General features: G+C 37.3%; 1 long non-coding RNA gene across 1 annotated transcript in view; it reads left to right on the top strand.

The window, feature by feature from the left end:
- LOC141379829 (uncharacterized) overlaps window positions 1–25,530 on the top strand; it is a 224,208-nt gene that overhangs the window by 10,024 nt on the left and 188,654 nt on the right. Inside the window, exon 3 of the long non-coding RNA XR_012396675.1 lies at window positions 14,950–15,026. This is a non-coding gene — a long non-coding RNA (uncharacterized lncRNA). The remainder of the gene's footprint in view (window positions 1–14,949; window positions 15,027–25,530) is intronic.

The following is a 25,530-nucleotide window of genomic DNA, read 5'->3' as shown; positions in this document are numbered from 1 at the left end:
TATGTTTCTAACAAAATATTTGCTTCAAGAATGTAAATACAAACAATTCACCGCAGTTTCCAGCTGAAATGTAGACTGTTGGCAGTAAAAAAAAAAAGAAATTTGTATCTTTTTAACTCAAATTATGATCACAGAAGCGTTTTATTAATTAATAAAGATGTATTCCTATTACTGGCACAATAAAAGTTTTCACCTAGAAACACCTTTACCATATGATTGATTTCTAAAATAATACATTTTGATGTCTGCATTATATAACTAACTTTGGCCTTTTTATGAATGGCAGTTCACTTTTTTTTTGGAACAACTCTACAGTTGCAATGACAGTACAACTATTCAGTTGTAATCCTTCACACACACACTGCCTGAACACCTGCCGGTGACCTACTCACACCTGCAGCTTCTCCACGATGGATGTGCAGCATTCTCTAGCCTCCGGCGCCAAGACTGCAGCTCTGCACAAGAAGTTTGGCCAGAGGAGAAATGGTTGTGCCCATTAGAGCATGGTTTCTGTCAAGTTTTTTTTTCCTTCACTTTTGTCAATTGGCGAAGTTTTGTTCCTCGCCACTTTTGTCACTAGCTTGCTTGGTTTGAGACTCGTGGAGCTGCGCATTGAAGGATTTGCTCTTCAGTGTTTGGACATTCAGCAGTGAAATTTAAACCACACTGAACTGAACTGAACTCTGAAAACTGAACTGACAGTTTCAATATACTAGAACTTCTATATATAAAGCTGCTTTGACACAATCTACATTGTAAAAGTGCTCTATAAATAAACATGAATTGAACATTATAATTATGGGGCAGAATAATGATAAATAAAGACTTAATCTTGTGCTGTTCGTGGCCCACACTAGTATATTTTGACATGTGGATCACATAATTTCATTGTGTACGGTTTTCAGGCATATATAGTGAACCCTGCTCTGTGGCCAGTGTTGCCAAGTCTGCAGTTTTCCCATGAAAATGGAATTGGGCACTGCTTTTAGTCTGCTGTCGAAGCCAAGGGGACCACAAATACATGCTTTAATGCACTTTAATGTGGCAGAATATGATTTGAGCCATGGAAGATCCTCCTGGAACACACTTTCCAACTTGATTAGTTGACCTTTGGGTTTACTTTTATGCTACTTTTGTACTCATCTAGTACATTTGGAATGCAAAGCACTCAGGTACAATACCATGAAATGCAAGGCATTGTTCATTTAGCAAATGCATTTTTATGTCAAACTTGATTTTACATTATTATTAGTGTCAGGTTCAGAGGAGGTAACATTTTCATTTCTGCAATGCATTGATGACACACAACAAATACGGAAGCTTGTTTCTGCCACAGAAAAAAATAAGAACAAAATAGTAATTGTAGTTATCTCACAATTCAAATTTATTTGTCTCCTTTAACAATTAAGGGCCCTATCATACACCCGGCGCAATGTGGCGCAATGTGGCGCAAGGCGTGACGCAATAGTTGTATGCTAGTATCAGCTTAGTGCAAGAGTCGTTTTGAGGCGTTGCGCCACGCAGTTTAAATAGCAAATGCATTTGCGCTCATATGTGCGCCCATAGGCGTTCTGGTCTAAAAAGGAAGGCGTTCTGAGGTGCATTGCTGGTGTGTTGCTATTTTGAGAAACTATACAAGATTTTTTAATAGACCAAAACAAACCCGGTCTAAAGTTCAGTGCAGAGTTGCGCCTCGCTTACACACTGCTTAATACACAAGATGTAGAGCAATAAGCAAATATCTTTACGTATGAAAAAAAAGGATATATATAGGATATAATAAGAATATATATAGTATATAAATATAAAGGATTAAAATATTACAAAACATATTATTTTCTAGCCAACATGAATATGAAAAATCACTGCTTTTATGCCTTCTTCATCTCGGGAGGCTTTTTCAGTTCATTTATAACAATTTGCTTTTGTATAGTGTTATTATTATTAGCAGTATTATTTATTATATCCATATTTATATTTGTTTTATTAAAAACAAGCTTAGATTTGCCCACCTGCAGGTTTTAGACCATATGGGGCACAGCATGTGTATTTGGATATAATTCAGAAACAAATATTTGCGCTTAACAAATTAAATTATTTATTTATAGGCTAATTGATGTCTGTGCATAAAGGTTTCCCTATCCACGAGAGCGAAAGTGAAAGTACATCATTTATCTCTCATTCTCGCATGGTAGATGCTGTTTAACTGTTTTCTTGCTTGTGAAATGCTCAGTTTTTCCACTTACACTTACTTTACATCATGTAAATAGCGAACACGCTTATGGCGTGACACAACCGGCTCTTAAAGGGAATAGGAGATGAGACTCTGATTGGTTTATTCTCAAAACACACCTATAACTCATTAAGAAAATAAACTCAACCCTTTTAGACCATGCGCCATGGTGCAAAGCGGATTTTTACATCGTTATATTAGCAAAAATGCATTCTGACACGCCCTGAAAATGTTTGCGCCCTGCGCTTTGCGCATATACTGTCAAAATAGGGCCCAAAGAGTTTATATTACAGAAAGAAACCTGTCAATATCTCACAATTTTAGCTTTATTTTTTGCTAATTCAGAATTAATAGCTCCGAGTTCATTTTATTTCTTGCAATTCTGACTTCTTTGTTTTCGATTTCGATGTATTACAGAACTGGCAGTTTATAACTAAAAAAGTGCCAAAAATAAAGTCACAATTCTGAGAAAAAAAAGTCAGTATTGAAAGAGGTTAAATTTTTTTTTTTTTTTTTTGTAAGAACCATATCATTTATTCATTTTCCTTTGGCTTAGTCCCTTTTTTATTACGGTTTGCCACAACGGAATGAACCGCCAACTATTTCAGCATATGTTTTACGCAGCAGATGCCCTTTTAGCTGCAACCCAGTACTGGGAAACACTCTCACATTCACACACACTCATACGCTACAGCAAGTAGTTTATTTAATTCACCTATAGTGCAGACTGTGGGAACAGAAATCCCAACTGGCCTAGCTGGGACTCAAACCAGGGACCTTCTTACTGTGAGGCAACCATGCTAACCACTGATCCACTGTGCCACCTGTAAAAGCCATATTTCATCAATTATTATTTAAATTATAGATTTTGTGTGTTTGTGTGTGTGTGAAAGCATGTGTTCAGGCTATGTTATATTTGCATACATTTTTGTTATATTAGATTTTCTACATATTAGGTTTTTCTACTGAACATTTCTAGTACATCACCTGTAGTTCACAATTAACACGTGAGACGTTATTGCCAAACGTTTTGGAGAACACAAGCTTTTGAAGGTATAAAACTAATAGAAACTGAACTTATAATTCATCAAGTTGTAACAAAAAATAATCTGTTTTTCAATTTGATTGACAAAATTAACAGATGTGTAGAACATTTGATGTAAAAGACGATGAATCCATTGAACTTGATGGACTTTTGTGCTGCTTGTAAGCCAATTTAACAAGACAGGTAACTTTTGCATTAACTAAAGAAAAATTACAAGTCTCATATTGTCTTTTTCAGATAATATTGAATGCACAGTTAGCTCTACCCACTAGACATTTCACTTTGAAAGCGCTGCAAAATGTGCATTGAATCAGCTTGACTTTCAAAGGTATCCTCAAAAACACATATTAACATGCTATGAAGGCACCCAGCTCAGGCAGATTGATGCTGTTTGCCCTGCGTCCCCTGCCAGAATTCAATGTCTCTCTTCAGGATGGTTACAGGCTACTTCATGCTGTCTCGCTCGTCCACCTGCAACGCTCTGTCGTCACGCCAGAGTGCTAAGCCCCCCATTTCCAATGGAAATTTCACTTCTGATTCACAGTGCAGCTGTGACGGCTGCCCTACTTTGAAAAATGATGAGAGCACAGTGCCTTTCGCAGAAAGAGCCCATTTTCCCTTTACACCTGGGCTCTGGCAATCCCGACGACCCTCTGAAGATTCAATCGGTCGCTCATTGTCCTTTAAATGAGCCTCTTTGTCTCATGCTTCACCACATATAGCCTGGGCTTGTGTATTCCGTGCGCACCCCTTCTGGGTAAGGTCGAGGGGCTTTTGACAATAATGCTGATTAGTATGGCCTGGTGAAACTATAGCACTTTTATTAAATAACAGGGTCCTGATTAGCTAATGAGGCTTCTGAGAGGCAAAAGAAGGCTGCAAAGGGCTAATTCTGGACAGCTCCACTTCTGCTGGATAACATTTGGCTCATTAGGAGGGGATTAAAAAACAGACACAGCTGCGGTCAAGTTGTCTTATTTCCATTTCACACAGGTTATTACTATAAGCCCACATTTGTTCATGTTTTTTTTACGTGGGCAATATATTCAAGAATATGGCTGAGCGATATAAAAAAAAATAGTCTCATATTTTGAAAACAATAAACACTCACTGGCTACTTTATTAGGTACACCTGTCCAACTGCTCCTTATTGCAAATTTCTAATCAGCCAATCACATGGCAGCAACGCCATGCATTTAGGCATGTAGACTTGGTCCAGACCATCTGCTGCAGTTCAAATTGAGCAAGAAAAGGTTATTTAAGTGAATTTAAAAAAAAAGTGGCATGGTTCAGAAACTGCTAATCTACTGGGATATTCATGCACAACCATCTCTAGGGTTTACAGAAAATAGTAAAAGATAACTTATACAGTGAGCAGCAGTATTGTGAGAGCAAATGCCTTGTTGATGCAAGGGTTCAGAGGAGAATGGCCAGACTGGTTTGAGTAGATAGAACACAGTAACTCAAATAACCACTCATTATAACCGGTGTATGCAGAAGACTCAATCCAATAGAGCCCCTATGGGATGTGATGGAAGGGAGATTCGCATCATGGCTGTGCAGCTGACAAACCTGCAGCAACTGCATGATGCTATCATTTCAAAATAGTCCAAAATCTCTGAGGAATATTTCCAGGATCTTATTGAGTCTATGCCACAAAGGATTAAGGCAGTTCTGAAGGCAAAAACAGATCCTACCCAGTACTAGTAAGGTGTACCTTATTAAGTGGCCGTTGAGTGTATGTCTCATTAAAGTAAATTCAATCAATTTATATTTATATCAACTGGCCACTTTAAATTTTAAAGTGTATACTTTACTATAAAAAAATTTTGCACTTTATTTCAAACTTCAGTGAAAATGTTTAAGAATGCAGAAGTTTAAAATGAAATGTAATTTAAATATATAAAACACATTTCAAAACTATTGATTACAAACCCAACATATGAAGTATTGAAAAAAAAAATGCAAAGTGTAGCTGTACTTTTAAGAATGCAACTTTCTCACAATACTGTGATTTGTGTTTCGGTCTGCATTTCTGTAATGGTTTGTAATACTGCAATCATGTAAAAAAGTAGTACCGTAAACAATATATTGCGTAACACCACGATATAAACAATAGAGGATAACATGAAACAATAGGCTTTTTACGTCCATGTGCTGTATGTATATACATTTTGTCATATTACACAGCCCCTACTCCAGAATAATTTTCTTGATGCTCATCTTTTTTTTATTTTCTACGTTTGGCCTTGGTCATATTGCATTGTAAATCACATGCTGTGCACATCATATGCAAGCGTCACGCTTCAGGCTGTTGTTGACAGTAATATGAGATAATGTGGACCACTAACTTCTATGATGAAAATCACTTCAGAGGCGTGAGATTTATGTTGTATAGTTTAAAATCGGGGCCCATATCAGTAAACAAAATGAACTAGAATGAAATGTGAGAAGATGTGTGATAGAATTGGTTTCGCATTGGTTTTGTATGCATGAGGCACTCAGAGAATGATATAAACAATCTATGCCTTCTAGACCTGTTCAGTGTTGGACTTGTTGTTCACATTTAAAAGTGCAATGCACTCTAATTTGCTGTGAAATGTGAAAATCACAAGTAGCTTGACCAGTGAGAGGCACATTGTTCAAGGCAGGAGAGATGAAGGGATAATGTGTTGTACAAAGGTTTTCGAAAATCTAAAAGCAGGACTGCCATGTTCCATATGTCACTTTGATGAAGACTAGAAGGCCCTTTAAATGCTTGACATGTCATGGAAGCTGATTGTAACTGACAAGACAATAAAGCATGTTACGCAAAGAGAGGTATGTGTGTGTGTGTGTGTGTGTGTGTGTGTTTTACTTGTGCCAGAGCTGGTTACTGAGATGATTCGTTTGATGGAAAACAACACTATAGTGCTTAAATTGGCCAGTCAAGTAACAGGATGAGTCTCCGTCTCTGAGACACTTATCAGACAACAGATTACATGCAGGAACTCACTCATATCCTGAAGGACAAAACAGCTTTGTTTGTTCAAGACTGTTCATTTAGCTAGACAAAGTAGGGTATGTGCTTGTAAATATCCTAGAAGCTTATTAAGTATGTGGATGCTCTGAGGCATAAACAAACACACAAAGTGTGTCAATCTGGCCATAAAAACCATCCAACATTCTAACTTCTAGACATTGTTTCCATTTGAAATGTGGCATGAAACTAGGCCTAACAGTGCAGAAATAATTAACTGCCACAAATTTGGTTGCCCACTGAAGCTAAGCAGGGTTGAGCCTGGTCACTACCTGGATAGGAGACCAATTATAAAAATGAGGTTGCAGTTGGAAGGGGTGTTAGGGAGGTCAGTAAGGAGTGCTTACATCGTCCTAATGTCCCAATTTAATGTCCCAATTCACCCATTGGTCCTCTTGATAATCCCCATCTATTGACTTGCCTCTATCCCTGTCTCTCTTCTCTACCTAAATCTGGTGTGTGATGAGCACACTAGTGTAATTGTCCTGTGACTGCCGAGTCCTAATCTAATCTAGAAATACACCAGCATTCTACCATTCTTCTCTGCTGTCTTCCTAAATATCAACGCAATCTAATGGCAAATCGTAACTTTTTGATTTTGTGGCTAATTTGTATAAATTCGTACCATCTAATTCATACAATTTAGAACGATTTGCTCATCACCCAATGACGGTTGGGGTTAGGGGTGGGGTTAGGTGCCACGCCTCCTTTTTAAAATCGTACATGTTTGAATGACTGAAATCGTATGAATTCGTACAAGTTTTGGATGGAAACATAGCAATTGTTGCTATCATGAGCAAAACCCCATACATAAATGCATTGATAAATAAATAAATTAATTAATTATTTTATTTATTTATTTATTCATTCATATATAAACATATACAACACTGCAGTTACACTTTAAAACAGGGTTTCCAAATTTTTCTTATAAAGGGTCAAAAACCAAACTTGATCAAGGCTAGTGGCCTGAAAGTAAATATAGGTGGGGTAATTTGCCATGGGTAATTTAAATCCCTAAAATAAATAAATAAATATAAATTAGGGTAAAATAAATCCCTAATTTATTTAATAATGTTTAAAAATCACTAGAAAACAATTCTTTATATTAACTAATACAGAATGTTTTACATTTTATATTGAACTTATTACAGTAAAACTACACTACAAAATTACACAAGTTTTTGTCTTGATTTGCTTGCTGATGTCTTCTGCATAGTCCTCTATCCGTCGAGTGACAGTACTTACATTTTAAAAAAGCAGATTCTTTTACATTTATTTGAAACATTTTAGACGACATGGTGGTACAGTAGGTAGTGCTGTCGCATCACAGCAAGAAGGTCACTGGTTTGAGCCTCGGCTGGGTTAGTTGGCGTTTTTGTGTGGAGTATGCATGTTCTCCCTGGGTTTGCTCTGGTTTCCCCCTCTGTCCAAAAACATGTGGTTTAAACTGGGTAGGCTAAATAGTCTGTAGTGTACAAGTGTGAATAAGTGTGTATAGATGTTTCCCAGAGATGGGTTGCAGCTGGAAGCGCATTCGCTGCATAAAACATGTGCTGGATAGGTTGGCGGTTCATTCTGCTGTGGCATCCCTGGATTAATAAAGCCGAAGAGAAAATAAATTAATAACTGAAAGAAAGATTTCATTTCTGTTTGCTTTTTTGTAGCTCAACAATAAAACAAACAAAAAAAGGCTATGTCAAGTTAAAAATGACGATCTCTGTTTTGAAGACATTCACCGCAACCCTCTCCATCATACTCACTCTCCTCTCAGATGGGATGGTGGGCCAAATCAAAGGTTACAATGTTCCAGCTTTGGCCCGCAGGCCCTACTTTGGGCATCTCGGTTCTAAAAAACTGCTAGGTTGTATTAACACAATCACAATGTTCAAAAATGAACAAGCAACATTGGTTTAATTTTAATTTATCAAATTTAGAAACTACAATTTTTAACTCAGCTGTTGGATTTGTCCATATTTGGGACATTTAGGCTATACCTTTTTACCTTTAACTGTTGACCGAAATTAAATGTTCAAATATTGAGCTTTGTTAAAGCTCCATAATTCAATTCAGAAGTGTAAAAAACAGAAACTGCCATGAATCACAAATTTTGAGAGACAACTTTTTAACATTTGAGCTCAATTAGATCCTTTAAAAGAAAAAAATTTATATGGTTATTAAGAAAGACAGATTTTATTGACTATAAGTGATAAGTGAAAATATGTATGTCTTTGAATACTGAAAAATTGCATAACAGATTCCTAAAATTCTTATTTAGTGCTTACAATCTATTTAGAGCTTTTAAAACTGCTACGTTTATGTATGCACATTTTTAACCTTGCTGTGGACCTATTTAAATTATAAACTATATGAATTCACCTGCATTCATATTTGCATAATGGTCTCTTGATCTCCAGTGCAAGGGAATAATGCTGGTCTCTGAATGCTCAAACAGAGCACTGTTTTTATAGCACCTAAACAGTGCATATTTTAAATACTGACACTTTCAACTATTAGAAGACACTTTATAGATTCAAAATCGCCCTCCAGTGTGAATGACAAAGCTGACTCTGCAAACTTAGCTCTAAAACTTAAACTCATAATTAAAACCCAAGTTTCTTGTTATGTTGAGGCCCCTATGGGAATCCATATCAGTATGAGAGGCTCCCTGTCTAAGTAGCTCAGATAAATACTATTATCATTGCAAAGGGGGCTGAGTCACATTCTCCATGCTAGTTAGAGATGAAGATACACTCTATAATTTTCAAATTAATCCAGACGGCTGACGACTGTGCTGCTTTCGGGGGATGCTGAGTCAAATTGAACTCCATTCAGTCCTTTGGGAGTCCACTATTCCTGGGATGAAAATGCATGAACCTTCCACAAGGTCAGTGCGGGAGCTCAAGCCATTGTGAGCTGTGATTGAAACTGCAATATGAATTTCCGTACAGATGCAAATTGCATTCAGCAGAGTAGACAAAAGTTTGAAGAATGATGCACAGTAGTCGGTGCAAGTTTACTTTTCTCCAGAGAGAGCATGGACTTGTCAGCACTGATAATGAATGCCACGTTCTACTTGTTATTGTCAGCAAAAAGTGGCATTGGTTTGGCATTATGGAACCGGCTGGGAGTGGCACTTGGCGCTTTCTGGGAGGCTGATGAAAGGATAAAAAGGGCCAGTCGTGAAGGTGATGTACCTGCGAGATGCATTTAATAGCTCATAAAACACCTACAGTTTACTTGCGCACACACTCATGCGTTAATTGCTACCTGTCTCTGACTCTTGAGAAAAGAAAATAAGGTGAATTCACCTTGCTAAAAGCTTTCCAGTCCAATGCAGCAAGTACAAACGAAACTCTGTAATATTTACTTATGTTAACAGTACCTAAATGCTTACAAATTTGAGCTGTCACAGTCTATATATGCTGATGACTAAAAGAATATGTTCATAAATCATTAAACTAATATATTATATTGTCAAAGTTTTAAACATCAAAACTTCAACCCTTCAGGGAAAAGACAACTTGCTACACTTGATGGCTCAATCAATTCCTAAGATTATGAGAAGAATGTATATGGAGTCATCTGTTGGCTGATGCATCAGGACAATATATGATTTTAGGCCCCGTTTACACTAACATGTTTTAGTTTTACAATGCAGTTTTAGAATGAAAACGATTCTCGTCCACACTGTTGTTTTACCTAGCGTTTCTGAAAAGATCTCCATCCACAATATATATATATATATATATATATATATATATATATATATATATATATATATATATATATATATTTTTTTTTTTTTTTACTTGTTCAAACTACTTAATTAAAATGAGCTGAAACAACCTAATTCTTGCGATTTAATTAAGACAACTTAATTTTTTATGTTAAATCCACAAAAGTTAGCTTAATCTGTTTGTGTTGGGACAACTTGAATGAATTGTGTGGAACCCTGCATTTTTACAGTGCAACATATGACCAAACACACACACACTCTGGTATGTGCTGCAGCCAGGGCCGGAGTGGGACTCCTTTTCAGCCCTGGAGTTTCAAGCCTCAGACCGGCCCACCTCAGTTCATTTCCAATTCAGTTTCTAATTACACTATCAAGTTTTTTTTTTTTTTTTTGAGAAAACAGCTGCTTTAGAACTTCAAATGTTCAACAACCCAAACAGTATTATATGTCTCAACAATAAAAATGAAAATAATAATTTACTCAGGCGAGGATCAAACCCGGGTCAGCGACATTGTAATCTAACGTGCTAACCACTGGGCCACAACGGTTGTATAGTGAGATGTGACTTATAACATTATGAACCTGCAGGCTGGTTATATATGAAAAAAGCAGAGAGCTGTATTAAATTAATGAATAAGAAGACTGTGGTCAAGTAAATAAATAAATTAATTTAAAAAGTGTGACTGCCTAGAGCAACAGATTCTGGAGCTAGGGACACCGGCCCTCGCGGCCAAAAAACGGACCGGCCCACCGGGAATTCTCCCGGTCCTCCCGATTAGCCAATACGGGCCTGGCTGCAGCGTATGTGGATGTATGAGTATGAACTAGTTCCAGTAGCCAGGTTACAGCATTAATAAAAGCCCAGAAGCTAATGTTTAAATTATTACTATTTTTCTAAAACGCTTATCGTTTCTCTTTAGAAGACATTAGATTCATTAATTGAGCTTGTGCAAATTATCATCATGTTCATGTTGAATGGATTTTAGGGAAACAACTTTGAACTTGCATTATAAGAGCTAAAAGGGAAGTAAAAATTTTGCTAAAAGCCTAAAAGTTATATACTGTTGAAGGCAAAATGATTACCTCATGTGATTTTTTTTATTAAATATATCCCTTGTGATGTTCAATTAAACAATTTTTTTCAAAATTAAAGTATTACCTGTAATATTTTTTTCTTATGAAGAAAATACAATTTATTGTAGTTTGGTTGGAATAAAAGCAAATTTAATTTTTAGGCCAACATTACCTACATATGACTTTACATTTCACTAAAGAAATTGGTTGTTAGAACTTTCATGTTGAAAATGCTTCTCTCTGTTAATCAGCTCACAAATTTCACAAAAAGGCCAATCATTTTGATCTCATCTGTACATTTCGGACAGCATTATACAGACTCCCTAGTTTTTTGCGATTCTGCGATTGCTGAATCCAACGCAAATTAAAAAAAAAGTCATAAATTTTTGCGATCCTGCAAAATTATTAAATAAACTCTATATAATCGCATAAAAAAATTGTGTTAAGCAGACACAGATGAAGCGCGAGTGATTTACATGTGAAGTCAATGCAAAGATGAGATGTAGACATCTTGTGGCACGAATTGGGCGTTTTTGTGCATTTGGTGCGCTTCAGACTGTAAAAGAAAGTTGGAGCAAGACAGGTGGAGATGAGACAGGTTCAAGGATGACGGTCGCTGGACGTGACTTAATTGAAGGACATTATTTGTACTTTACATGTATGGCTGCTATTATGATCTGCGTCAAATCGATAAATTATTTTCGTTTGACTTTTTCCCTGCAGTTAACAAGAGAAAACGCTTTCCTACCATTGACGAGTTCTTAGATTTCACTCCCTGCCGAGGAGTGAAATCTGAGAAAAAGTAAGATAGTGGATAAAAATAAGAGTTATACAACCATCCTTTGGCTTTATCCCTACCGTATCAAATCTTGTGTTGACAAGAGACCAAAATAAAAAGAGGCTTTATTTTTATGATTTGTGTCATTGTCATTGTTTCAGATTGCACACCCAACATAGTAGGCTACCTAATATGGTAAATACATATAATTTTTTACATTGGTATATATATTTTTAATCGCAAAATTGTCTGCAAATGTTTGAGAATTACTGCCACATAATCTGTCATTTTATTAAAAATTAAAAAAAAATCACAAAAAAATCCTGAAAAACTAGGGGGTCTGATTAGATTAAGGAAATGATGGGAGAATGTTTTGAGTGAATTATTTTTATAGCGTAAATATTAAAACAATGTCCCATATATTCAGAGATTCATTTGCAACTGTTAAAAGGCACTCAGTGAATCCATCATTGTTATTGTTGTAATTCTGTAACTTCTAGAAAGAGCCATGTGTGTTGTGAATGCATGTATAAATCGTAATATTTCCATCTTGTCACTCCATCAGCCACCTTATCATCTCCTTGTCTGCTTGTCAGTCACACCTGAATCTGTCCTTCACAATGCCCCCCTTCCATCTCTCCCTCTTTATCTCCTGTGGGCTGGCTAATGGAAAGCGTGTTGGTTGTGGTTAAATCTCTGTAGGTGGCAGGATTACTAGATGCATCAGACGGATCCTCAGCCAATATCGTCATCCAAACCGGCTCTGTCATTCAATTCAAGATGAAATTGAGATAGCCGTTCGCTATAGTCTCATTTCCCGGGGGTTTATGCTACACCTGATGCTGGACGTCCTGTAAGGCACAACAAAAATATGATTGCATGTTTTACACATTCTGTTTGAGCACATAATCTGTGAGCTCCTGGAGAGAATCGTCCAGAGATACAATTTGCACAAATCTAACAAATCCTTTTTGATATCTATATGTGTTGTTTTCATCTGAGGACTTCTTTGTCTGTTTTGAGTAAAGAATAATAGGTGATGGAATAGGTCCCTGCACACTGTGACCGTATTGGACAAATGGTTTGGAAAATGGTTGGATGAATGGATTTAATATCTAATGACAGACCATAGAATGGCTTAAAGTGAATGCACAGTTGAAGGGCTGCTGTACACTTGAGCTTAGAATTAATTATCAAAAAATGCAGTGGTTCAGAATCAATTATTCCTTTTATTGGGGAAGCTACTTTGAAGTTGCTTTAATTTTAAAACAACTTTGTAATAAAGTTACGTCATAAAAAAAGAATAATAAAATAACATGAACATATTAACATACATATTAATACAATTTAAAGTTAACTAACATTAAACATCATCAAAAACAATCAAACTAGTTCCAGTTCAATGACAAATAGCTGATTTCAAGAGTTCACACTTAGATATTGCTTGACACAGGTATGGCATGCTGTCCCAGGAGAGAACCCCAAGCTTGGAGATAATTGAGCCCAGGGCTCCCCTGGTTAGAGTCAGGTAGGTCTCGAGACTTGTAAAAGGAAAAAAAAGAGGAGATGGGGTGGAAGATGGATTCTTCCAAAGCGAAGATAAGGCAGTAAACTAAAATCATTCTATTTATTGTAGGCTTGGATCAATCTGATTGGATTATTGCTGATTATGAATGAGAGACTAGCTGTGATCAATCATATTATGTGCTTCCCTTGAAATTAGTCTGGTAAACTTAAGTGAAGTTTAATAATGAACTTAATTTTGAGAGTATCACATGCTTATGATTGACCATGGCTGGTCGTGCATTAGCTAACGAATGATTCACCAATGGATGATTCCTAAAGCTGTGCTGCAGCATACGCATACACATGCGCATGAAGCAGAAGTATAAATCAGCCTTAACTCACAATAAATAACCAGAGTTTCTTATCTCAGTTACCTTCGTCCTGAAGAATCCTCCCTTCCACCCCTACTCCTCCTCCTCCCTTTTCTTTGTTAGGGCGGCATGGAAGTACAGTGATTAGCACTGTTGCCATACAGCAAGAATGTCATTGGTTCAAGTCTCTAACAGGCCAGTTCACATTTCTGTGTGGAGTTTACATGTTCTCCCCCTGCTCGCGTGGGTTGCCCTGGATTCTCAGGCTTCCAAAAACATGTGACATAGGTAAATTCACCAAACCAAATTGGCACCATAGATGATCTCTTAATCAGCAGTATATATCAATTTTAAATTTTTCATTAGCCATAAATAAGCAGGGGAGTTCTCGAGACCTACCTGAGCTCAAACTTCCCTCAGATCGTATATGAGCTCAGGCCTTTCTCCTGGGACTCTTGAGATTAATTTTCAATAAAACAATCAACTGCAACTGCAATACTTAATATAATATTAATATTTTAATTTATCCACTAATGTTTAATAAAATGTTTCTCAACCACATTCCTGGAGGGAACCACCAGATCTGCACATTTTCCATTATTGCGTCTCAAATGGCACATTATACACTATGTACTTAAGCATTTACACACTCAACAGCATAGTATCTGAATTTAGCATTATCCCAAATGGAACACTAACATTTACAAAATAAATAAAGTAATCCAACCTCAGAGCAAATCTGCCGCCATTGAATGTGTGAAGTGTTCAACATAATTTATTTTTACCGGCTGAATAAATGCGTCATCCGGGTATTTAAAGGCCACTTATTATTTTTTTAAAAATAAAAAACAATTTCAGTGTGAATGCATTACTTACATTATTTATACTAGAAAATGCAGGAAGAATAGTGCAAAAGTATGTGATTTGGGAATCACCTCATGTCTCTTTGACCAAACACACCTGATTCAGATCATCAGCTAATTAGCAGAGACTGAAAGACCTGAAATCAGTTTGACAAACAAAGGAGACATACTGTACAAAACATGCAGTGTTGGTGGTTCTCCAGGAACATGATTGAGAAACACTGGCTATAAATTGAAGTAAGATGTGTACATGGTGTGTAGCTGTATAAATCCTATTTTTAAGATTAACGTATAATAAAAAAAAAAATTGTATTTAATCAGGAGAGGATGTCATATGCCAGAGCTTGGCTTGTTTGGTGCAGCTTTTGAAGGCATTTCAACCATTAAATTCATCAAAGGTAAGTTATCTGGAATCTTATAGGCCGCCGTGCAATTGAATATTTACTATCTGCCCTGTATTGATCTATTTTGATGCTTAAGTACCGGTTAGTATGGAAATTGCTGCTCTTCTGCACTGAAATGATTACAATAATATGTTTGTGTTGCTTGTGCTGTTGTTACAAATTTTGAATTTTACCTAAAGGGACTGTTTTGTTAAAAATGTTAGGTGTTATTGCTCCTCATTGCTGAAATATGAACTGGTTGTAAGAAAATTTAAAAGTGGAGACCTTCCATGATTTTTATTATCTACACCAATGGTCTCAAAATCAATTCCTGAAGGGCCACAGCTCTAAATAGTTTAGCTCCAACCAGCTCCATCTCACACCTGCTTAATAGTTCATAGTAGTTGGTGCAAAACTTTGCAGGGCTGCAGCCATCCAGGAGTCGAGTTTAAAAGCCATGACCTACACTGTCTGTGAAAGCTTGTAGACTGATTTTATGTAAAATACTTGGGGAAGTTTTTGAATCATCCTTTAGTTTTTTTTATATTGTGTTTCAAAGAGTCCAACTTTGCTTGCACCAAAATGAGAATTAGCTTTTCATTAAAACAAGTAATTTTTTATTCCGTCTGTGTATCTGGCAACAAGGTTGCATCAGTTACCTGGAGACTGAATTGCTTATAGCTCAGATTTATAGCTCTCCTTGAGGCAAAAATTAGGCAGGCTTGTTCGTGTCTATCAAGAAAATATTTAGAGCATTGTCATTTATTATTGCTATGATCTTATGTGAGTGACAGGTTGAAACTGGTTAAACAGGTTGAACCAATATTTTAATTAAAGATTATAAGAGCATATGAATGAATAAAATGCTTAGATAAATAATTTCCAACAAATTTTGATGCAAATTTGCTGTTAATTTACTCACCCTCAGGTCATGAAGGATGATGTTTTTGATGTAGGCCCCCCCCACCCCCACCCCCCACCACCTTTAGTATATCACAAAAAATGTTTAATCTGAAACTATGAATTTTAATGATTCATGAAATGCAAGTCAATAGTAGTAGTGCTTTCAAAAATGGCTGTGCAATGTGATGAAATGTATTATATGGATGAAATGAAAAGTCTTTTATATTATGATCCATCATTCATTTCAAGATGTTTCAACATACAATGTTTACACAGTAATGTTTACAGTAGCATTGGGGATGCAGGTAGAAATGTGAATAACAGCATAGTGGAAAAGTCGCAAGTAGGTAAGCACAATGTTAACATTTTACAGTTAATTTAGCAACATTTTATGTTTTCCCTGCAATCATCCATTTTTTTTAAAGTGGTCTATACTTTATGAACATTTATTTTATATGAACTACAGCTAATAATTGATTAAACTTAACATTATGGACAACAAATCTGTTGTTGTCTCTTCCAAGGTCTTATGCTGCGGTCACGCTAGACTGAGCATGTGAAATTCTATTGTACAGCGCTGCAAAAAGGGGCAGGATTATACAATGATTAGACATAAACAAATGCAAGCGATTGGTCCATATTTGAAATTTCTGTACACTGAGGTCATGTTTTGATCTTTGACGCAGTTACGTCATGCGATTTCACAGGTCAGAGTTCACCAAGCTTGACCTTTGCAATGCAGTGAACTGTGAAAGTTGTCGCACGAGCTTGCATTTCCGGTCTGTCACATTTGCTTGCGTATGAATGGAAGTCTATGTGGCAGAACACGCAGTGTGACCACGGCTTTGTGTTTTCACAACAGTCTTGGTGTCAAAAGCTCTACATTGGCTGTTTTTCAATAAGCATTTTTCAGCAATCTTGAGTACTTGTGTTCTCATGTAACCTCATGAACAACCAAAGTTCAGTTTCAATACTCAAGAATGCAAGAATGGGGGATGTACGAAAGTTCCCTGATGTGTTCTTAATATCAAGGATGCATCAATGCAGACTTGAGCGCAAAACTTGCTCGAAGTTCCAAAAGTCATTAAGGCTAAATATTAGAGGTGGGCATAAATATATACACTAGATATCACATGCGTCAATAGTGCCACCATATTTGTACAGTGCTCTCAGGACAAATCTCATTCGACTACACTAGTTAAGACTAAAGCCAATATAATGATGCTAGACTTTTGTGCTGTTTACGGGTGTAATAACATGCAAAGAAAACTAATGTAATGTGTATTTATATAGCGCATTTATTGTGTATGGCCATACACCCAAAGCGCTTTACAATCATGAGTGGGGTCTCTCCACACCACCACCAGTGTGCAGCATCCACTTGGATGATGCGACGGCAGCCACAGGACAACGGCACCAGTGCGCTCAGAGAGCCAATTCGGTGGAAGGGTATGATTGGGAGGCCATGATCGTAAGGGCCGATAGAGGGACTTTGGCCAGGACACCGGGGTTACACCCCTGCTCTTTCACGAGAAGTGCCATGGGATTTTTAATGACCACAGAAAGTCAGGACCTCGGTTTAACGTCTCATCCGAAAGACGGTGCCCACTGACAGTGTAGTGTCCCCTTCACTTTTACTGGGGCATTAGGACTCACACAGACCACAGGTTGAGCGCCTCCTGCTGGCCTCACTAACACCACTTCCAACAGCAACCTAGTGTTCGTTAGTGGTCTCCCATCCAGGTACTGACCAGGCTCAGCCCTGCTTAGCTTCAGTGAGTAACCGGTCTTGGGCTGCAGGGTGACATGGCTGTGGCTAAGCACAAAGGCAGAACATTTCATAGGTAAGATTTCGTTTTTTACATTTTTGTATGTTACGAACGTTTGTGCTAGACTAGTATTGATGATAATACATAGTAAGATAAAACGACCTCTTTAAAAAAAATATTTACTTATGTATATATCTATTTCTCTGGATGGCCAGTCCTCCACTGTTTCCACATTCATGTCAAAGGCGTACTAAAATGGCGGCTTTGATAAATTCCTGCCTGAAGGTGGGAAGCACAGCATTTAATATAGATTTATTATTAAGGAGTTTCACTAAATGAAATGGTGAAAGTAAACCTTAACGTAAAAAATCTTTATAAAGACAAACACATTAAGGGTGTTGATTTGCTGAAATTCAAATTAAAATCTGTTTTATTTTTTATTTTATTTATTTATACAGGGACAATGTACAACATGACATGTTGGGCCAGAGGAAGCTATGACGCTAATTTACATCTGTAGTCCCTCTGGATTATGCAAGGAATTTATATTGTGAAAAGTATATTTGTGAGGTTTATGTGCATTTTATAAATATTGAAAATTCCAATTTATGATTCACCAATCAGACGATTCCTAAGCCATTGTAAATAAGTTCCATATAACAGCCATCTTCGTTTTGAAGAATCCCCTCTTTCACCCGTACTTCTCATCCTTTCCTAGCTGGGTGGCATTGCCTCACAACAAGTACGTCGCTGGTTCTGGTCCTTACCAAGCCAGTCAACGCTTTTTGTGGGAAGTTTATATGTTCACCGAGTGCTTACATGGGTTTCCCTTGCATTCCTCAGTTTCCTCCCAACATGCAACTTAAGTTAATTGAGTAATCCAAATCAGCACCATAGACATCATTTAAGAGCAATCACTATCTGTTGATTAGCTACTACAGCAGGGGAGTTCTCGATGTCTACCTGTGCTCAAACTCCCCTCTCGCCTTGCAAACAAGAGGGAGCCCCAGGGTTAAGGATCTTATAAGCTCAGGGCTCTCTCCCTGAACAGCATACCAAACAAGCTTCGTAATCAATTATCAGCCAAGTGTGAACTCTTGAAATAAATTTTAGTTAAAACTAAAAAAAAGAAGAACGTAGCATCTCATTTCTCACAGAATGCGTTCTCTGTTCTTGCGGCCTCCTGAGTTCATTCTTCCGAGGTAACCTGGCTAGACTGATCTCCGTGAGAACGCACGTCCATTCTCTTCAATCTTTGAATTGAGAAAAATCCAGAGTTTAGCTTTGACCCTAATTAAACAAATCTGGTCAAACTAATTGAGTCCTTTAGGCTTGTTTGAAACCTGCAGGAAAAGTGTGTTGAAGCAGGGTTGGAAATAAACTGTGCAGAGCTGCAGCCCTCTAGGAGTTTAACACCCCTGGTATAGAACAATTTACTTTTTCCACATTTTCATTTTTGCATCACAAAAACGCATGCTTTTTGTATCTAAATTGCACTGCGTAACTGCCAGCATGTGTTTGTGTCACCCTAACATTGTGATTTTTAAAGCATTATGTTCACAGCCCACATGCTTAGTGAACAAGCAATAACTGTTGTTAGAAACAGGGGCATTCATCTCTTTTTGTGGGCTCGCATGCATTTGGATGGTTGGCGCTTTGCTCTCCTCTTATGCCAGTGTTATTCTGAAGTCAAGCACCCTATTCACCCAGTGTGGGAGGTGAGCATTGTTGGCTCTCAACCAAACAGGGCTTTCTCTTCCATCTGGTGTGTCATTGTGATGTAGACAGTCTAGTGTAACATCAGTGGGATGGATTCTGAAGACTGTCTGCTGGCATAATGTAAAGCATTCACAAGGGACTTGACATCTGGACTTGTCACAGAGCTCGCCAGCATTGAATCGTACTGAAAACATGGACTGTCCTGTAGTAAGGTGAATTATGCTGCGTCCCCAGTGGCAGACTGTACACTATACACTTGTGTACTGTGTACTTATGCACTTACACACTCAACAGCACAGTATATGTATGGAGTGTCATACCAAATGGAACACTAAAGGTTTTTTCCTAACAGAAATTCAAACCGTTTCCCTGATGACGTTTGTTGGTTGCCTAATTAGTAAAATAAATGACTAAAGCACCAAATAATACCTGCCATGAGTGCATCCTCATTCACCATCGACAAGCGGTATAAACACTTGAAGAATTTTGCTTTCACAATCCAAAATGAATGAAGTAATTCAACATCAGTGCCTGAAAGCTCCGCCCCTTTTGTTTAGTGAGTAAAGCATTTGCCATTGAGAGAGTGAAGTGTCCAACATTCAACAATTTATTTTACTGATTGAGTTAGTGCATCATCCAGGTATTTAAAGTGCACTTATTATTTTTAAAGTTTTAAGTGTGAATGCACTGTTTACACTATTCATACTACAAAATTGCGTAAAATAGTGCATAAATATGTGATTTGGGACGCACCATTACTCTCCCATTTCTATTAGGTGTGTTGAAGTTTGTGTAGCAGTAAATTAAATTGTAATTTTTTTTTTTGTAGCAAATTAAGAGTAAAATATAATTTACACAACACTCATAACTTTTTTTTTTAAATTAAGTTTTATGTGCTTTTTGATGTTTTTTAAAAACAATTTTTTGACAGATATTACTGAAGTTAGAAATTTGTCAAATCTTATTTAAAATAATTTAGTTTAGCACTTTTTCTAACATTACATATAGAACATATTTATAAATAAATAAATAAATGCCAATTGCACATTGGTCATTCATTTATTTTCCTTTGGCTTAGTCTGTATTTCAGAGATCGCCACAGCCGAATGAACCCCCCAACTATTCCAGCATGTTTTACATGGTGGATGCCCTTCCAGTCCCAACATATTATTGGGAAATACACATACACACTTGTACACTACGGACATTCATTCATTCATTCATTCATTCATTCATTCATTCATTCATTCATTCATTCATTCATTTACTTTTCATCTTAGTCAGGGGTCATCAGGTCGCCACAACGGAACTTATCCAGCATATGTTTTACACCGAGGATGCTCTTTCAGCTGCAACCCATCACTAGAAAACACCATGCTCTCCCTTTCATTCACACACATTCACTACGAACAATTTAGCATACCCTATCATAGTGCATGTCTGTCGACTGTGGGGAAATTGGAGCACCCGGAAGAAACCCACATGAACACGGAGAGAACATGCATACTCCACACAGAAATGCCAACTGACCCAGCTAAGGCTCGAACCAGTGACCTTCTTACTGTGAGGTGATTGTGCTACTGCGCCCCTGCGCCACCGTGCTGCCACACTATGGGCAATTTTAGCTTATTCAGTTCACCTAAACCTCATATGTTTTTGAACTGTGGGGGAAACCGGAGCACCAGGAGAACATGCAAACTCCACACAAAACTGCCACATGGCCCAGCCGGGACTCAAACAAGTGACCTTCCTGCTGTGAAGTGACAATGCTTACCACTGAGCTACCTTGCCCCCCAGTCACATTGGTTATTATTAACATGCATATAATCTAAATATGTATCAGCGATTATTTTATTTATTATTATTTTTCCTGCTGTGGATGATTGATAAAAACATTGTCTGCAGATCTAACTTCATCCAGTCTTAAAAATGCTTTAAACAGAGACTTTTCAGTTCTATACGTTGGCCTTTTGCTTTTTGTAAGTTTTCAACATTTGAAATCATTTGTTGTGCTGTTAAGTATCAGTGGACAACAAACTGGCTTCAGCTTCATGAACTCCTTGAACTTCATCTGTTGTAAAGTTTGCTTGATTCAATTATGAAGGAGGGATTTTTTAAGGGACCATATACTGGTCTCTGATGCCTGCTGGATTCCACTTATTTCTCTAGCAATTTCATGTATTACTTTTTTCCTTTTGAACAGCTAAAACTTTTTATTTTCATGCTGGAAACTCACCAAACTGTGGATCCATGAAGTGTCTACATCTAATGGCGTTTTATGTAATTTTGGGTGGGATGGGATGTATGGTTGCCAGGCAACTAGATGTTAAATTTGCAATATTCAAGACGTCAGACCATCAGATTTGTGCTGGAGATGTCCTCTTCATGAGGAACCAGTTTCCCTCAAGGACCCATAAGTTCTGCTGTTATTAATATTATTCTTTTTTTTTTTTTTTTTAAGTATATGACATTTACATAAAACCTTTTAAAAATATTACTTCTCACAAACCTTGTGGTTTTTAGTACATCCTGCTAATTGCTTCTTGCAATTAATATATAATTTAGTCAATTTTCAAACTGTTTTGTTAGGATATTAATGATTAACTAATGAATGTGTTAATGATGTGCTGCAGTGTTACAATCATATAAATTGCAGCACAGATAACCTCACTCTCACTTTCTGAGATATCATATGCCTTTTAAACAACCTACGCAACTAGAATAAACCTGTCAGGAAGAGGGGACAGCACCATGATAATGATATCCACTATAGGTCCAAATCATCATCATCAAATACTTACTTCCTGACAGAAATGAAACATCCGACTGCACAACTGTGTTAACTCGAAGCATAATTGCTCGTTTTCAATGTTTTGTCAGCTGTTTTGTGTGCGTGTGTGTTTTAATCATCCATCTCAGGCAGTCTGGTCTGCCATAATGAGGAGCACTGCTGACCTCTAGCTAATCCTTCCCAATATGCAGTTTCCCAATAAACAGAGAAAAGTTTGAGATGCTGCATTTGTGGGCTTTAGCAGGCTGCTCAGCTGTGAAATAGACCTTAAACTGCAAGCAATTACTTCATAATAAGCCTGCCGCTCCATTCTGGCAGACCTGCAGAGATAATTAATAAATTAAATTTTTAATTACCCAATTCTAGCATAGGCTATTTGTATGTTTGAAATTAACTGTAGAAGTTTTTAATCTGGCAGTCATACTTTGGCTCAGAGTCGAGGAATAATAAGCGGTGCGATGCTCCAGGTATTTTTCTTTTTCTTCTTCTTCTTCTTCTACTTTCGTTTTCTGCTTGTATGGGATCAAAATCCATTTATCTTTCTGTGCCTGGCAGAAAAGAGCAGTAAATTATCTCAGCGGATGTGCATGGAGATGAAAACAACATACAGTGAGCAAAACACAAACTTGTATGAGATTTTGTACATTTTGTCACAGATCTTCATTTGCACTCTGGGCAATTAGCAAGAATCTTATTCTATATGCGTCTTCACAAGGGCACTACATCACTGTCGTTCGCGAATGGGAAATGAGCGTACAGTTGAATACTTTGGCTGTATCTCCTCCTGCCAGCTCCCTGTTTTTGGCAGGCCATCTCAGGGGGCTGAATCATTCGTTTACTTCAGTTTTCTGCAGTGGCATCTTCCCACTGAGTGGGTAATGAAAAACGTCACTTTCCAATGTCTGTTTTCATTTCCCCCATATTTGTTATGATTATCGGTTGTTTATCTCTCGCAGTCAGTGTCTTCTCCTCTGTAGTGTCCTTTTTGTTTTTAAAAACCTGAGATTGTTAAAACGCCTTTTTGTTTTTGTACCTTCAATGCCCTCGCTCATCTCTTCTGATTTATTCCAGTTGTTGCCATGGAATCGAGAGATAACACAAAAAGCTGAAAGGCAGATATTCAAACCGTAACCGTATTTGTCCTTGCTGCTGCTTTTCTGAATGCTTTTTTATAATATAGTTATAGTAATAAGAACCGTTCTTCCTGTAATTTACATAGTGGTTTTCATGAGCCACCTAAAGTAATTATTTTAGACCTGTAGATTATTTGATTTTACTTAATTTGTTTTAGTGTTCTTCTTAGTGTGCTTTGCTTTCACAAAATAACATTTTAAAGGGCACCTATTACGCAAAAATCACTTTTACAAGGGGGTTAAACACAGTTGTGTGACAAGTCTGTTAATATTATTATCACACTTCATCAAAACAGTCTGAAGAAACACTTCCAGGCACATTCTAAAAAACATACCCCTATATACATTTCTGGAAAGAGCCAAATGCGTCCCTGGAGCTGTGTTTTTTTTATTTTTTTAATCGCAGTATTTTTGATTTTGTGAATCCACAAGAGGCCGCTGTGTATGCGTTTTGAGATCTCCAATTTCCCTCTCGTCTGCTGTTCTTGCGTATATCCATCGGAGGCCACAATCGACTGATTGACCAATCGACTGAAATCAAATACCAATAGTGTTTTCAAACACACAGATTGATCCACCCAATGAATTCCCTAAACGCTAATGACAGTTTTAAAAAAGCAATCCAGAAAAGGAAAGCCCTCGCCTGTTTTTTTTTTTTACTACGTTTTCAGATTTTACCACATTCTCGCTCTGTTATTTACTTGTTTATCTTGTTTTTTTGGCTTCTGTTGGTACCTTACCTGCTTCCTGGAACCCTTCTTCGCCCCGTTGCTGTGGTCAGTTGCTCTCTGCGTTTGAAGTTACCTGCTTTAAATGTTATCTCACTAATGAGCGTTATCAGGGGTTATCAGCTGATAGATATGGGCCAGTAGGGGCCTTCTGCACCTACTGGTAGGCTCAGAAGGCTGTTATCATCCATCCATCCATCCACATGGTTAATCAGCTGTACTAATAGAAAAGACCCCAGATCTGTTTTTAAATTAATGTGACTGTTGGGTTTAGGGTTGGAGTGGGGGTAGACATTAATAAAATACAGTTAATGGGAAATGTAATAAATAATATAAATTTTCATTAACTTCCTAACGCTGCCATTTGTGATCTATAGCTAATTAACCATGTGGATAACCATGGATAACAGCCTTCATAGCTTACCAGTATATAGCTCCCATTGACTGTCTCTCAAAGTCACTCTTCATTTGCATAAAGTTGAAGAATTTTAACTTTGTCGTGTCACTGGACATGCCTACCTGGTTGCCAATTGTCGCTGTCGCTTGCATAGATGGAGGTCGCTGGAAGTTGTTTGCTCTTAATGAAATAAATGGTCGCTTTGCAACTGTAAATCACTTGTAGTGTGAATGAGGCTTAGTCTTGTTTTTAAAACTGCCACTATGCTGACACATGGGCAGTTGTAACTCTGCTCTCTCTTTCGAAAAGAGTTGGGAGCACAATCTCATTTGTATTTAAAGCAGCAGTCACCAAAGTACCACCATTAAGATCAAAGCCTAAAAGGTGCAGTTTCAAAGAGTTTTAAAACATTTATATATGGGGTATTTTGAACTAAAACTTCACATACACACTCTAGGGAGCAATTTTTTGTAAATGGGGGCATAATAGGTCGCCTTTTAAAGAGCACGAGTTGTGAGTACAAATGAGTTGAGTACAGCTGTCCTCTCAAAAGCCAGAGTGCAGATGTTTGTTCCTTTTAAATTCACGTCTTAAATCCTTATCCATATTTGTCATGACAGGAATGTAGCCGTCTATCCCATTTTAACAAATATATTTAATTGCACCTAATCTAATAATATGGCTCTTTTTGGTTTTCAACTGCAATAGCTCAAGTATATATTAATGTCGAGAAAATGACAAAGAAAATGTATTTAAACAAAATAAACCCGCTTTTTACATCCTCTTATCCGTAGCTTCATATTACTACTATGAAATTTACATTTTTTTTCCTCCTTCTCTCATTATCTCATGCATATAAATCAGAGGGCAGTGTTCTGATTTGTTATATTGACTAATCAAGGTAATGAATAACCTCTTCCCTCTTCTATATCGTAGGCTTTGATCGGTTTGTGTTTGATGAAGGAAGCTATGTGTTGGCTCTGTGTGCCTGTAATGGCCCGACTAATTAAAAGTCAGTCTAGGAGGTTGGACGGCAAAGCACCGCACAGTCTTGCTGTCAAAGATCTTCTTGTCTGATG

The sequence above is a fragment of the Danio rerio genome, chromosome 21 (assembly GCF_049306965.1).
Source record: "Danio rerio strain Tuebingen ecotype United States chromosome 21, GRCz12tu, whole genome shotgun sequence".
Lineage (NCBI taxonomy): Eukaryota > Metazoa > Chordata > Actinopteri > Cypriniformes > Danionidae > Danio > Danio rerio.
Note: the sequence above shows the minus strand (reverse complement) of the source record. Positions and strands in the feature narration are given on the sequence as shown.